A 12,988-nucleotide genomic window follows, 5' to 3' on the forward strand; every position below is an offset into this window, starting at 1 on the left:
CCTGAAGAGCAGATATTGACCCAAGCACGAGTCATGTGTGCTGTTACCTTTATGAACACTGCAACACACAGCTTCTCACTTTAAAGCAGTGGCATTTGAAACAGGGGGTGCACAATGCAGGCCCTGGGGAACCTTAGAATGATCCCAGGCCTGTACGACACTCAGAGTCAAGCCTGGCATTCTGAAAGGATGGGCTTGGGGACAGATATTTTTAATGTGCACTGTGATTTGGAATTATGGGTCTGAACTCCACCATTTGGGTGACAGCTCGTGGTAGGGTAGGTGAGTTATTCCAGATAACTCAAAACTCCCAGACTAGAGCACTGGAATGATGTTAGTGGCTTCTCACACCAATATTTGCTTTTTGATCCCACTCCCTACCTACTAATGGCAGGCCGTGAGCAGTTAATGGCAGCTTTGGTACGTATTGAGTAATGGGCTTCCTTGGCCTTCATAAAAAGGGAAAGAAACATCCAGAAGGTCATACCACATTCCTCTGTATTTGAGACTAGAAGTTGCTCAAGTCATTTTGCTCCATAGTCCATTGATTGGCCAGAGCTGGTCATGTGCCCTGCACAGAAACAGAGAAGCTAGGGAAAGAGGAAACGGCTGTTGATGGTGGCTTGGACACCATTGTCCCGATGGCTTCAGCAGTTTTCACATGTTGCCCACAATGCTGGCTTGGTTCTCACTAAACTTACGCAAGGATCAAATCATAAATTTTTATCGGGAAGCATGCAAGAAAGAAAGTCAGGCCTCACCTGTGATCATTTGTCTTCCCAACTTTAAAATGGCTGCCTGCCATTTTTTTTCAGTATTTTTCTGTCTTCCTTGAGTCTTATCAAATGCTATCAGAGAACAGTATTTTATTCTGGCTCTTTATAGGTGCAATCAGTCATTTCAGGGCTTCCCAGTGCTCTGGTGCTTCTCACATTTGCTGTCTTAAGAATTGCTGCTTTGGGGCTAGAGAGAATACTTGCTGATCAATCGTGAGTTTGGATCCCATCACCCCGTGAAAAATCAGATGTCCCTAAACCTCTATAACTCCCCTTCCAGGAATCCTATATCTCCTCCTGGTAGTAGCATGAATGCTTGTACCCCAATGTGTATATACACTCACACATAAGAACACAATCCACATACACAAAATAATTTTACTTTTACCTACGAACACGTACGTGTGTGTACCACACTCTGAGCCAAGTGCGATGCTCTCATAGGATGCTCCTCAAGGACTGCATTGGAGACAGATATTGTTAAGAACCTTCCAGGTGATTTTTGATGGCTCCATGAGTTGGAACTGTGAGTCTGAATGGTACCATCTGGGTGATGGGTGGTGTTAGGGTTGGTGGGGTATTCAACATAACTCATTACTCCAGTACTGAGGAGTACTTCCCACACTGTGTGAGTGGGTACCCGCAGAAGGCAGAAGAGGATGTTTGGTTCTCTGGATCTAGAGCTATAGGTGGTTGTGAGTCCCTGATGTGTGTGCTAGGAACTGTACTCATCTCCTCTTTGGAAGTGCTCTTAGCTGTTGAGCCATCTCTCCAGCCCAAATTAACTCTAAAAAGTAACAAACAATTATAAAATACCAAAAAAAAAAAAAAACCCACAAGAACTGCAGATTTCAGAACAGGTTTTATAGGGCCACCCCTCTCTCTGATGATTTATTTCTTTGTTCACATTTGTTATTTCAGAAAACATTTTTTATTGTTAAAAAAAAAACAAGAAGAATCAGAAGATCAAAAGCACTTTGGGAAGGCCAGAACCGTCAGGGTGGAGGGAGATGGATGGTCCAAGGGGTAGGGGGACATTTGACAACTGGGATGAAGGGATTACCCTCCCCCTGCTGGGATCCCCCCAGCCTCTCCAGTCTGTCAGGAAAGGGGCAGTCTGCAACACCCATGAGCAGATCTAGGAAGCAAGATGAGAATGCCTTACTGATAAAAGGTACCAGGCCACGTGGCTAACACAGACAAGAATTATGGGTTAATGTAAGTCATAAGAGTTAATAGGAAGTCTGAGCTAATAGGTTAACCAGTTTATAATTAATATACCGGGTGTGACAGAAACCTCAGCCAACAGCAGGGGGCTGGAGGCGGCTCACAAAGGCTTGCCCTCCAGAGAGATGGCAGCACTACCACCTGGTTTCCCTGCCAGAGTGCCGCAGTCCTTGACCTCCTCGTAGAAGTTTGCTGGTAATTTGTGCTTGATTCCTGTCAGCTTCTTCTCGATGGCAACCTTGGAGCTGGCATAGATAATTTTGCTCTTAAGGGATGCAGTCTCGGGGGCCCAGAAGATGAACACCAGGTCCTCCTTCTTGCTCTCCTTGGTCTCATAGGTCATATTGTAGAGAGCATAGCGGCAGTCCTTACCCTCCTCCAGGATGATGTTCTTCTTGTCCTCGCTCAGGCAGAAGAGCACCGCCTTCTTGCATTTCTTCACATCTTCTGGCATAAAGACTTGTGCATTTTCATGTCATTGAACACTGTTAGAGACAGCCACACCATAGGCCAAGTTTCTAGAAGAAGAAGGGAGACAGGGAGAGCTACAGAAGAACTGAGCCACCGCAGCTGCTACCGGGATCTGACTGTCAGAAAACGTTTTAATAAATGTGAATGTTAGAGGTTTATTTATTCACATTTATTTCCAGAAAATGTTTAAATATCATATTGAATATTATGAACTGCAGTTGTGATTTCTACTGAGATTAGGCATTTCCACAATATTATCTCTTACCTCAAGAAAACATTTTATACTTTTAATTATTAATGATAATTTCAAATATATGTGTATGAGTGTATGTATGGATATATTATATATTCATAACACACACACTGAATGTAAGAAAGGGATGCTCCTGATATTTGTGCAACCATTTTATAGCAGTCACTTCACTCAACCCTGATGGAGTTTTCCCAGGGAGCAAGCTTTCCTTCCTGACGAGTGTCATTTAGCTTTGTCCTACCTTGTAATTTTGCATGATTTGCTTCCTTACCTTCCATCATCGCCTGCATGCTTCGGAACAATGCTTAATCACGGTGAGAACAGAAGTATTCTTGTCAGTTCTTATTTAAAGTCAACGGCTGCAGTGTTTGCCTAGCGAGTGTAATGTTGATTGGTCTGTCCATTACGAAAGCGTTCTTCCACTGACAGTTCACGGAGCACATTTTCTCAGAGCACCACAGACTGAATTTTATAAAAATGCATGTTGACTTCTGACGGTGCTTCTTATGTGTCTTTTTTCTTTTGTCCTGTTGCTGTGACTGCACTAATTTCGTCCATCATTATGCTAGATCCCCAGGGAATAAAACAGAGCTCTTCTGCTGTCTGATGCCTTTGAAAGGTGAGCTCTCGGTCAGGCGCATGGCACTTACCTAAACCCTGGCAATTCAAGAGGCCTAGGCAGGAAGATTGAGATTTGAGGTTCTATTGTACTTAGAGTGAGACCTTGAAACAGATACTACGTGGACTGCTTATCTGACCTTCCAAATTTGTTTCTGCACTAAATGGTGAGAGGTGTCTGCCCAAGCACAGCAATCTCCTCCTTCCTAGGTGTGTAATCAAACGGCTACCCTTCAGTAATCCTCACTGCTGGGGTGTCCAGGGATCCTCATTTGCTGGCAGCAGATCTGGTTTGTTCCTTTTGCTGTAGAATCATTTCTCTAACTATATTCTAGACTGGATAACGAGTTAGATGGTCACGTTCTGCTCTGTTAAGCTATCCCCATTACAAAGGCACACACCTCCTGCACATGGGCACATTTTCACTAGAATACCTACTACACCAGTGAGCTGGCGCACAGTAGGTGCTCAATACATCAGCCAAGATTATTTCTTGCATGAAAAAAAAATGGTATGGATTTAAACATTTTTATTTAAGAAGAGCTCTTCTAGCAAGGACCCTCCCTCTTCTCCTCACAGCTTAAGCTCCTGAGGCTTCCTGATGGGCAGCAGAAGGCACACTGCTTGTTAGCCAGAGACCACCCAGGGATGGCAGCTACCCTGTGCCTGAGTAGAGGAGAAGGGACTCGCTGTTGCTTCAGGTCCTTGGGAAGCACAGTTGTGGGCTTAGGGGCTCATTCAAGGAGAAGATGGAGGAAAGGTGAGGGGAGCAGAGGAGAAGGGGAAACAGAGAGGAAAAGGGGTGGAAAGGGAGGCGAGGAGAAGGTCTAGAAGACAGAACAGGACAGAGGCAGCAAGAAAAAGCGAGAGGGTTGTAGGGAGTGGAGAAGTATGTGGCAGGTGGGTGGGAGAGGGCCAGATGGAGAGAAACAAAGGAGAAGGGAAGAAGGCAGTGGCTGCCCCAGAACCAGGCTGCACCCCTCCGGTGGCTCACACAGCTATTTTGGAGGTGTTAATTTCTTACCTATTTTGGGAAACTGCGGGCATGCTCACCTCTGTGGAATGTCTCAGGCTTCACCAGCCTGTGATTGCAGAATAAGGTCACACTCCTTTGAACTGCTCAAATTCACATCAGAAAAATGTTCTGCTGACCTCGCTGAGAGACAGCTCCCGGAAGAGCCCCGAGGTGCTTTGCTGTGAGGCAGCCCCTCTCACAGATTTAAACCACAGAGCCCCCCTTCTTCTGCTTTGGGTTAACGACCCCAGTGGACCCCACTTTACAAGACCAAGTTGTCCGCACAATACCCCTATATCAATTTCTCTGATCTCCCCCTTTGCTCTTCAAAACCTTCGCTCCATCCCTCCTGCAGATAGACCTCGGGCCCTAATTCCTACAAGGCTTTCTTGAGCGGTTGGAGAAATACTAAGTTGTACAGCTCAGGGGCAGCTGATCTCTAAGGTTTTCTCCAGGATCTCCCAGCCTGGCCCCAGCCTAGCCTTCCCCATTTCTTCTATGAGAGCTATCCATAAGCCCGATCTAGTTAGGGTCTTGGGCAGGCGTCACATCTGCACTGATTTCCAGAGGGTGATGGAGTAAATAAGGGTTGCGTCATGTCTGGAAGACAGTGCCCTACAGCAGGCCCTTTCTCCTCGCTTGCTGCCCTTGTAGCCCTCAGAGGGAGCAATTTTACCTCTCCCCATGCACCCCCCTTCAAGGCCTGTTTTAGTCTGAGACCGAGGCTAACAAATGCCCGCAAAACAGGTGGCTTCCAACAAAAGAGACTCATTTCCTCATTGGTCTGAGGTTCTCATGGTGGCTTCTTCCCAGAAGCTCTGAGAGAGAAATCATGTCTGGCTTCTCTCCTAGCTTCTGGTGGCTGCTGGCACATCTCTGCTCTTCCTCTTCTTCCCCTCAGAAGGGCGTTCACTAGACATCGGAAGCATTGTTTTTCAGATTATAATGCAATTACTTTTCTCTCTTTCTTGCCTTCTCAACATACTCACCCATACCTCTCTTCACTCTTCAAATCCACAGCCTCTTTTTAAAAACTAATTGTTATTGAATGCATATAAACATATAATCCTAAAACTAACCTGGGGATTTTTAAGTCTACATTTCAGCCCATTATGGAGCCGTTATTGCTTCCAGGATGAGCATTTTCTGGGAGCAACGGCCCTTCATTCTGCACACCACCCTGTGACCGCGCCCTTGCTCTGAATTCCCAGATACAACTGAACTGCTTCCAGCACACCAGTCTAACATCTATCTTTGTTATATAAGTCTCTCAAAGGTCAACTCACAGCTGTATGTGGAGTGAACTAAATGGGCATTTGCACTCTGTCCAAGAGGAGGGTAGTGTGTTTCATAAACTTCTGGAAGCTGAATGCTGATGGGGAGTGTGTGTGTGTGTGTGTGTGTGTGTGTGTGTGTGTGTGTGTGTGTGCGTGCGACAGAGGTTCTAACATCTAATTCTTATATGTAGCCAAGCTGGAGCTGGAAGTGAAAAATAAAGGTGCTTTCACTATTTCTAACCAGTTACAGGGGAGGGTAAACTGCCCCAGACTGATGTCTGTTAGGGACCCGGTGGGATTCGAAGGTGGAATTAAAGAACACAGCTGCTCAGTAGCCCAGAGTGGCCCCAGTTGTACTCCACCAGCAATGATAATGTTGCAGTGAGCACTGAATACAATTCAGAGAGGTTGGCAAGAGTGAGTTCCACAAATTCATCAGGGAATACCAAGGCCAAGAGAAAACAAATAACTTGTACACTGAAGAACCTCATGGCCGGTGTCTGAAGCCAGGGACTGTAAATTGAAATGCACACAAGCCGGACAGATGTTGCATCAGAAGGCACTGGGATACACTGGGAGGTGCATCCCTTGTTCACGGGGACAGAGATCATGGTGCAGGGTCTTCTAATTGAACATTAGAGGGCTCGAGACCACTGATGGGAGAGGATGAGGGCACAAGACAGCCACCAGGGGGAACTGAACGACAAACATTTTCTAAAGAGCACATGTAACAAAAGCCAAAGGGAAGGGAGGGGGGAGACCCTGTGGATCCCACACATTTCCCTCCTCCCGCTGCAGCCGCCACACGGAAGCGGCAGCGGGCTTTTCGTGCTTGTTGGTACAAAATGCCAACATACTGGGAAACTCATGTGAAGGACCAGTGAAAGCCCCACAACATATTGACACCTTCCCTTGGCTCACCAGCCAGCATGTGTGGCAGAGAAACAGTTCCACAGTGAGGGCCCAAGTTCAGACCCCAGATCAGGCCGCTCTACTTGGCTACTTTTCCTTTGTACCTCTGCTGCTCCGTTAGTTAGTCACTGCAAGGGAGGGTATGATAACCCACCCCCAAAATGGCATTTCCAACCAACGAAAAATAATTTCTGTTAAAATTGTATTCATTGTTTATTTATCACTGTGTACATGAGTGTGCGCTCAGGTGCTCGTATGTGCATGTACGCATACATGTGAGGAACTCAGAGGTCAGTTTCTGGTATTGTTTCTCAAGAGCCACCTATCTTAATGTTTGAGGCAGAGTCTCTCAGTGGCACCTGGTACACACAGTTTTTAGGCTAGGTCTCTGACTAGAGAGTCCCAGGTACCTTTTTGTCTCGACCTCACCAGCACCGGGATTGTAAGTGTGTCACCACACCTGACTTTTTATGTCTGCAGCCCCCAATAACAATATGTCTTCTGCTCTGTTATGTGTTGCCTGGGCATGGCTTGGCAGTTCTCATTTAGAGTTTCTCAGGGGCTGCAGCCAGATAGTGGTTGGGACTGGAGTTCCCGGGATGGTCTCCTCACTTGTATGTCTCTAGGCTGGGGAGACACACAGGGCTTGGGATCTTCTCTCCACATGGTCATAAGTGGTCCCTGGCACGGCAGCTAATGGGTCACAGAGTATTCCATGGGAGCAGCAGAAACTGTAGCACATGGGATAGAGGTGGTGGCAGTAAACACCGCTAGAGACACTTCCACCTCATCTTGTCCTTCAAGGAAGCCAGAAAGACTCGCGTGGTTTTGGGAGTGGGGTGGGGATCACCACTCTACTCTTGAGGGGGGTGAGTTGCAAAGCATTTGTGGACTATGCAGTGACTTGGGCCAATAATTCGCCTTTATGGGATGGATAATGCTGAACCTTATTTTTATTTTTTTTTCTATTTCACTTTCATGATGTGCGATCAAAATGCTTTTGTTTGTACTCAGGTTTGCAACTCTGTGCTCTTCAGGAAAGGCCCCACCTTCTGGGCAACTCTGATGTGTCCTCAGCAGCTGGGGAGAAGACAAAACAGCGAGGGCAAGAAAGGATCCAGCTCTCTCTAAGTCGAAACATAAGCCTGTGTTCCCTCCCAGGCTCTTAGTTGATCTTCTGGAACCTGTCACAGTCCCACTGCTGTGTGAGAAGCAATATGGCAGTGTATGACCATTAGAGTAAGAGCCCTTTGAGCTCTGTCTTTCCCTAACTGAATATGGGACCAGGCTTTTGGAGTTTTAACAACCCCCACTCTTTGCTGAGAAGTTCTGCTTCTCTTTGACTAAAACTTAGAGAAGGTCTGTATCATTATGGCAAAACTCCCCTGGGACTATCATGTCTGGATAATTGCTTCTGGAATTGAAGTCCCCTCACCACATAGGGACTTTGGAAGTCACATAACACCCAAGATTGGAAAGGGCTGTTACTTTCTATTTTAAGATTTTTGCTGGGCTCATGGAGACTGTTGGAATGGCAGGACTTATTTTCATTTGTGAATTTGGAGACTGATTCTAGTGGGACTTGGCACTTACTTGAATTCTTCCACAGTAATATGGCCTGGAGGATCCAGTCCCAAATCTGAGATCCACAAGACTAAAGTCTTTGTTCCAGCTGTCATTTAGCTGATGGGTGACTTTGGGCAAGCTTGTCTTCTTAATACATTTTAGAAGCTCCAAAGAACAACATGGAGCAGGGCATTCCTGTTGCCTATACACACCGCAGCTCTGGAATTTGGTGGCGGTGGGTAGAACATCTCCGAAGGCTTTGACTTCAATATTCCATTGTCATAGGCTGGCTTCCCTCATCTGCTGCCGCTTCCTTATAGACAAGAGGGTTTGGGCATGGAGAAGAATACTATAATCTTGACAAAAGAGGTTTCTTACTATGTTCAGACCATTAAAACAAAACATCACAAACCATGTGGTTTATAAATATTAGAAATGTATTAGTCACTTTTCTAAGAACTGGGGCTTTAATCATCTGGCCTTCTTTCTCATAGACGGCGCACTTTGTTGTGTCATCTCTAGGCAGAAGGAACAAACTACCTCTCTGGAACCTCTTACATAATTTCAAACCCAATCATGACCCAACTCCACCCTACTCCCATTTTATCTCCATACAACTACCTTGAGAGTTAGAATTGCAATATGTGATTCTGGAGTGGTCCTATATATTTAGACCTCACAGGTATTTAACACAGCAGATTTTTCTTAGATCTAGAATGTTCTAGAAACAGTCCTTAGACAAGGACTACAAGGACTTGACTCTCATTGGATTTCTGACTGGGGAAGCAAGACAGGAAGGAGAAAGAGGGCAGTTTCATAAATTTGAAGTTGGTTATCAGCTTGAAAAGATTGAGAGAAACCTTAAGAAACAGGTAAGGTCTATTCCTGGGTGTGTGCAAGTGAAGGTTTTTCCACTAAGGAAGATCTGCCTGATCCTGAGTGCCCACGAGGCTGGATGGAGCAAACAGCAGGACGAGTTCTGCTTGCACACACAAGCACAACCCTGTGTGATGCAGTTTGGGCTGAGGCCGTCACTCCTGGATATCAGACTTCACCTCCTCTAGTAGTCTGAGCATAGAGACAGGCAGGCTCTCTCCCTGTCTTTTTCCCCTGTCTTGCTTCTCCAGAGACCCTGACTGATGAACTGGTGCTGACTGTGCAAACAGGTTTCCACTGCGGCAATAGGAGCTCACTTTTACAGGACATATCTGGGAAAACTTATGTCAGAGTTTTATTTCTCTTTTTTTGAGAAAGTAGTAAAGATTTTTAATGCCAATATAAGATAACACAAATCAATTAATTTTTGCAACCATCTTAGGGTCCAGAGTTTCTCTGTGAGAAAGTTAGCTCATAAATAAGGAGAACCCAAAGAAAAACATATAGGCATCCTCCTGAATATTAACCTTCAGCAGGCGATGAAAGGAGACAGAGACAGAGACCCACATTGGAGCACCGGACATAAATCTCAAGGTCCAAATCAGGAGCAGAAGGAGAGAGAGCACGAGCAAGGAACTCAGGACCACAAGGGGTGCACCCACACACTGAGACAATGGGGATGTTCTACTGGGAACTCTACTGGGGGAGGGGGAGGGAAATGGGAGGCAGTGGCGGGGAAGAGACAGAAAGAAATCTTTAATAAATAAATAAATTAAAATAAAAAAAGAAAGCTCATTACATAAACATACTGCTTTCTAAAATGACCTAACAAGTGTATCTGACAGTGTACAAGACCAACAGACTTGTGGACAGTGGGAAGAAAGATAAGGGCATTTTCTCATTTCCTTTCCTCGGTAAGATGCGTTATTGAACATATGAGACTAACTTGGTGGAAAATGGTCTCAAAGTTATCAGAATGAGTTGATGCCAAGTTCAGATGAACCTGAAGACTATAATCCGATTGTTCCTTTAGTCTTCTTTACTCTAACAAAAGCTTTAGCTGGGTGTGGTGGTGAACACTTTAAACCCAGCACAGGTAGATCTTCTCTTTGAGTCTACTGAGCAAGACCCAGCCTAGCCAAGGCTACATAGAGAGACTCTGTCTCACAAAACAAAGCACACACAACTACAAAAAGCTTAAGATCCAGGAACGAGGGGTGAAACTAACTGGTAGAGCACTTGCCTAGCAAGTGTCTTGGAGTTTTATATGCCTGAAAATATAATCCACATCCCCAGGAGAGCCGATTTTCTTGCACATTCAGTCTCCTCTGCATGAGCTGGGGAAAGGCCTTCAGGTGGAGCATTGCAGTTGTTTGCAGTCGATATACAGAAGAACCGTCACACCAAGAGGATGTGGGTGAAGGCTTTGACAGTGTCTGCTGCTGCTGCTACGCAGAACATTGTTCTGATTTTCTTGGTTATTTAATGTGTTAGACTGCACAGGAAATACATCTCATAACAGAATTTGTATATATAGTAAATTTGGGAGTCTTTTTATTTATTTATTTATTTAAGGATTTCTGCCTCCTCCCCGCCACCGCTTCCCATTGCCCTCCCCCTCCCCCGATCAAGTTCCCCTCTCTCATCAGCTCGAAGAGCAATCAGGGTTCCCTAACCTGTGGGAAGCCCAAGGACGGCCCACTTCTATCCAGGTCTAGTAAGGTGAGCATCCAAACTGCCTAGGCTCCCCCAAAGCCAGTATGTGCATCAGGCGATGAAATGAGACAGAGACAGAGACCCACATTGGAGCACCGGACAGAAATCTCCAGGTCCAAATCAGGAGCAGAAGGAGAGGGAGCACGAGCAAGGAACTCAGGACCACGAGGGGTACACCCACACACTGAGACAATGGGGATGTTCTATCGGGAACTCACCAAGGCCAGCTGGCCTGGGTCTGAAAAAGCATGGGATAAAACCGGACTAGCTGAACATAGCGGACAATGAGGACTACTGAGAACTCAAGAACAATGGCAGTGGGTTTTTGATCCTACTGCACGTACTGGCTTTGAGAGTCTTTTTATAGTCTATATTGTCAAAAAGACAGAGATTGGATTTAGTTAACTTGTAACTTGTTGTGCTGAGTATGCTTGGATGGAAGAAAGAGGGGGGAAGGGAGAGTGCTACAGTGCTAACAGTTGGGGTTTGTTTGTGTCACTGATTGTTCATATGTGGCTGGAGCCCCAGCATCATGCAGAGGTGTTACGGATGACATGGAGAGAGGGCACAGTGGTCCAGCCTGTGTATACTCCGAGTGTTGGGTAGAGAAGACATACAAAGATAGTGGCAACCAGGTGAGCCACTTTGGCTTCCAGAGCAAGGTGGAGAGAGGTAGGCCTACATATGGTTCTGAATATCACCATGAGTCAAAGGTACCACCTTAGAAATAAGTCTGAGGGGTGGGGTGGTTTCTCTGAGGCAGATTCTCAGTCTCGGCATTGTCCCCTTTTTTAGGGCACAACAGAGCAGACTCAAACTCTGATCTCTCCCAGTTTTCGGCCCCCTCCATAGCTATCTTTCTGGACTGTCTCTAGTTTCTAACACCTTGCCTGTGATCTGGGTTTGTAGAGTGGACTGGATTGGATTAATCCGGAAATTGCAGAGACAGTTTTTCTAGGATAACTGGCTTGCTGGGGGCTGACTTGCTAGAATGGCAAGAAGAAAAGGATTTTTAAGTTTTTCTTCACATTTTAAGAGCACTGACACCAGGATCTGTATTAGCGAAACCCAACTTACTGGCAGCCCACCACCCTTTAGCAAGGAAGTGACTCTTTCCCTTATTCCTTGTTCATTAATGTTGAATGAGCATTCACGACTGCAGCTTCAACACTTTAGAAGCAGCCTTGAATAAAACAGACAAAACTCTCAGAGTTTATGTCCTAGTGGGAAGACAGAAGAGACAAAGGGCCCTGAGGTGTTCATGCTGGTCTACTCCTTCCCTAGATCACCAGCTCCACAAGAGAAGCCTTTCTTTTTCACCTGGTTTTTAAGACCCTTTCCAGTCTGTACCCCTCTACCCCTCGAGCCCCACTGCTCACCACACAGGGCACACTGCAAATACTCTACCTAGCCGCCTCCACCCAAACACAGCTTCCCTGATTCTAGGCTCTTAATCTGTTTGTAAACCAGGTTTTCTGAGACCACTGCAATGGCATGTGTTTTCCTCCCTTTTCTTATCTACCTAAAGTCTTAAGTTAGTGTGAAACTGGAACCAGATGCAGGGTTGGGTTAAGGATTTCTGGCTCCATTTCTATGCCTCTTTTAACTTCCTTACGCCCTGCTTGATGCCATTGGTTTCAACCGATAGCTTGATGCATGCTTAGTCAATGTTTTCTGATAAAGCCTCAGATTGGCATGTGGACTTCAGTGGGGGATAACTTTGCTCAGGATCATTGGGGTCTAGTGGTATTCAGAGAAGGGAGTAGCTTCCTTGACCCTGACGTCTCTAGCTCTGAGGTTAAACACAGTTAGGGTGAGAACCGAGTCTTCCCCAGACACTAATCCAAGTCCACAGCAGTTCTGCAGGGCAGGCCTACTGGCTATTTACCATACTTCATCACATGTTCATCAGGTTAGAGCCCCTCTCTGGGTGTTGGCCTCCCACTGCTAGTGGATGCTGTCTGAGGGCGAAACTATGTGATCCTGCAGGTGGATGAGCAGAGCCTGGGCCACAGCTCAGCTCAGAGATGCCAAAGCAAACAGTGGCTGTCTCAACTGGTTGCATTCCTGACCTCATTAAATGGGATGAGCTGAGCTCAGCCAGATGGAGGACAGGGAGGAGCCTGAGAGTCGGAGCCCCAGGATGCAGGGACCAGGCACCTGCTGTAAGGGGCTCAATGCTCAGTCATTTCCGCCCCTTTGCCTATCCTGATTTAGTCTCTTCCATAGCTCAAAGTGCCCCAAACACGGTGCAAGCTCTCAGGAATGGGGGTTTCAACTG

General features: G+C 46.2%; 1 pseudogene; it reads right to left on the reverse strand.

The window, feature by feature from the left end:
- Positions 1 to 2,103: 2,103 nt before the first annotated feature.
- LOC142846731 (cofilin-1 pseudogene) lies at positions 2,104 to 2,457 on the reverse strand (annotated as a pseudogene).
- Between the last annotated feature and the right edge of the window lie 10,531 nt (positions 2,458 to 12,988).

The sequence above is a fragment of the Microtus pennsylvanicus genome, chromosome 3 (assembly GCF_037038515.1).
Source record: "Microtus pennsylvanicus isolate mMicPen1 chromosome 3, mMicPen1.hap1, whole genome shotgun sequence".
Classification (NCBI taxonomy): Eukaryota; Metazoa; Chordata; class Mammalia; order Rodentia; family Cricetidae; genus Microtus; species Microtus pennsylvanicus.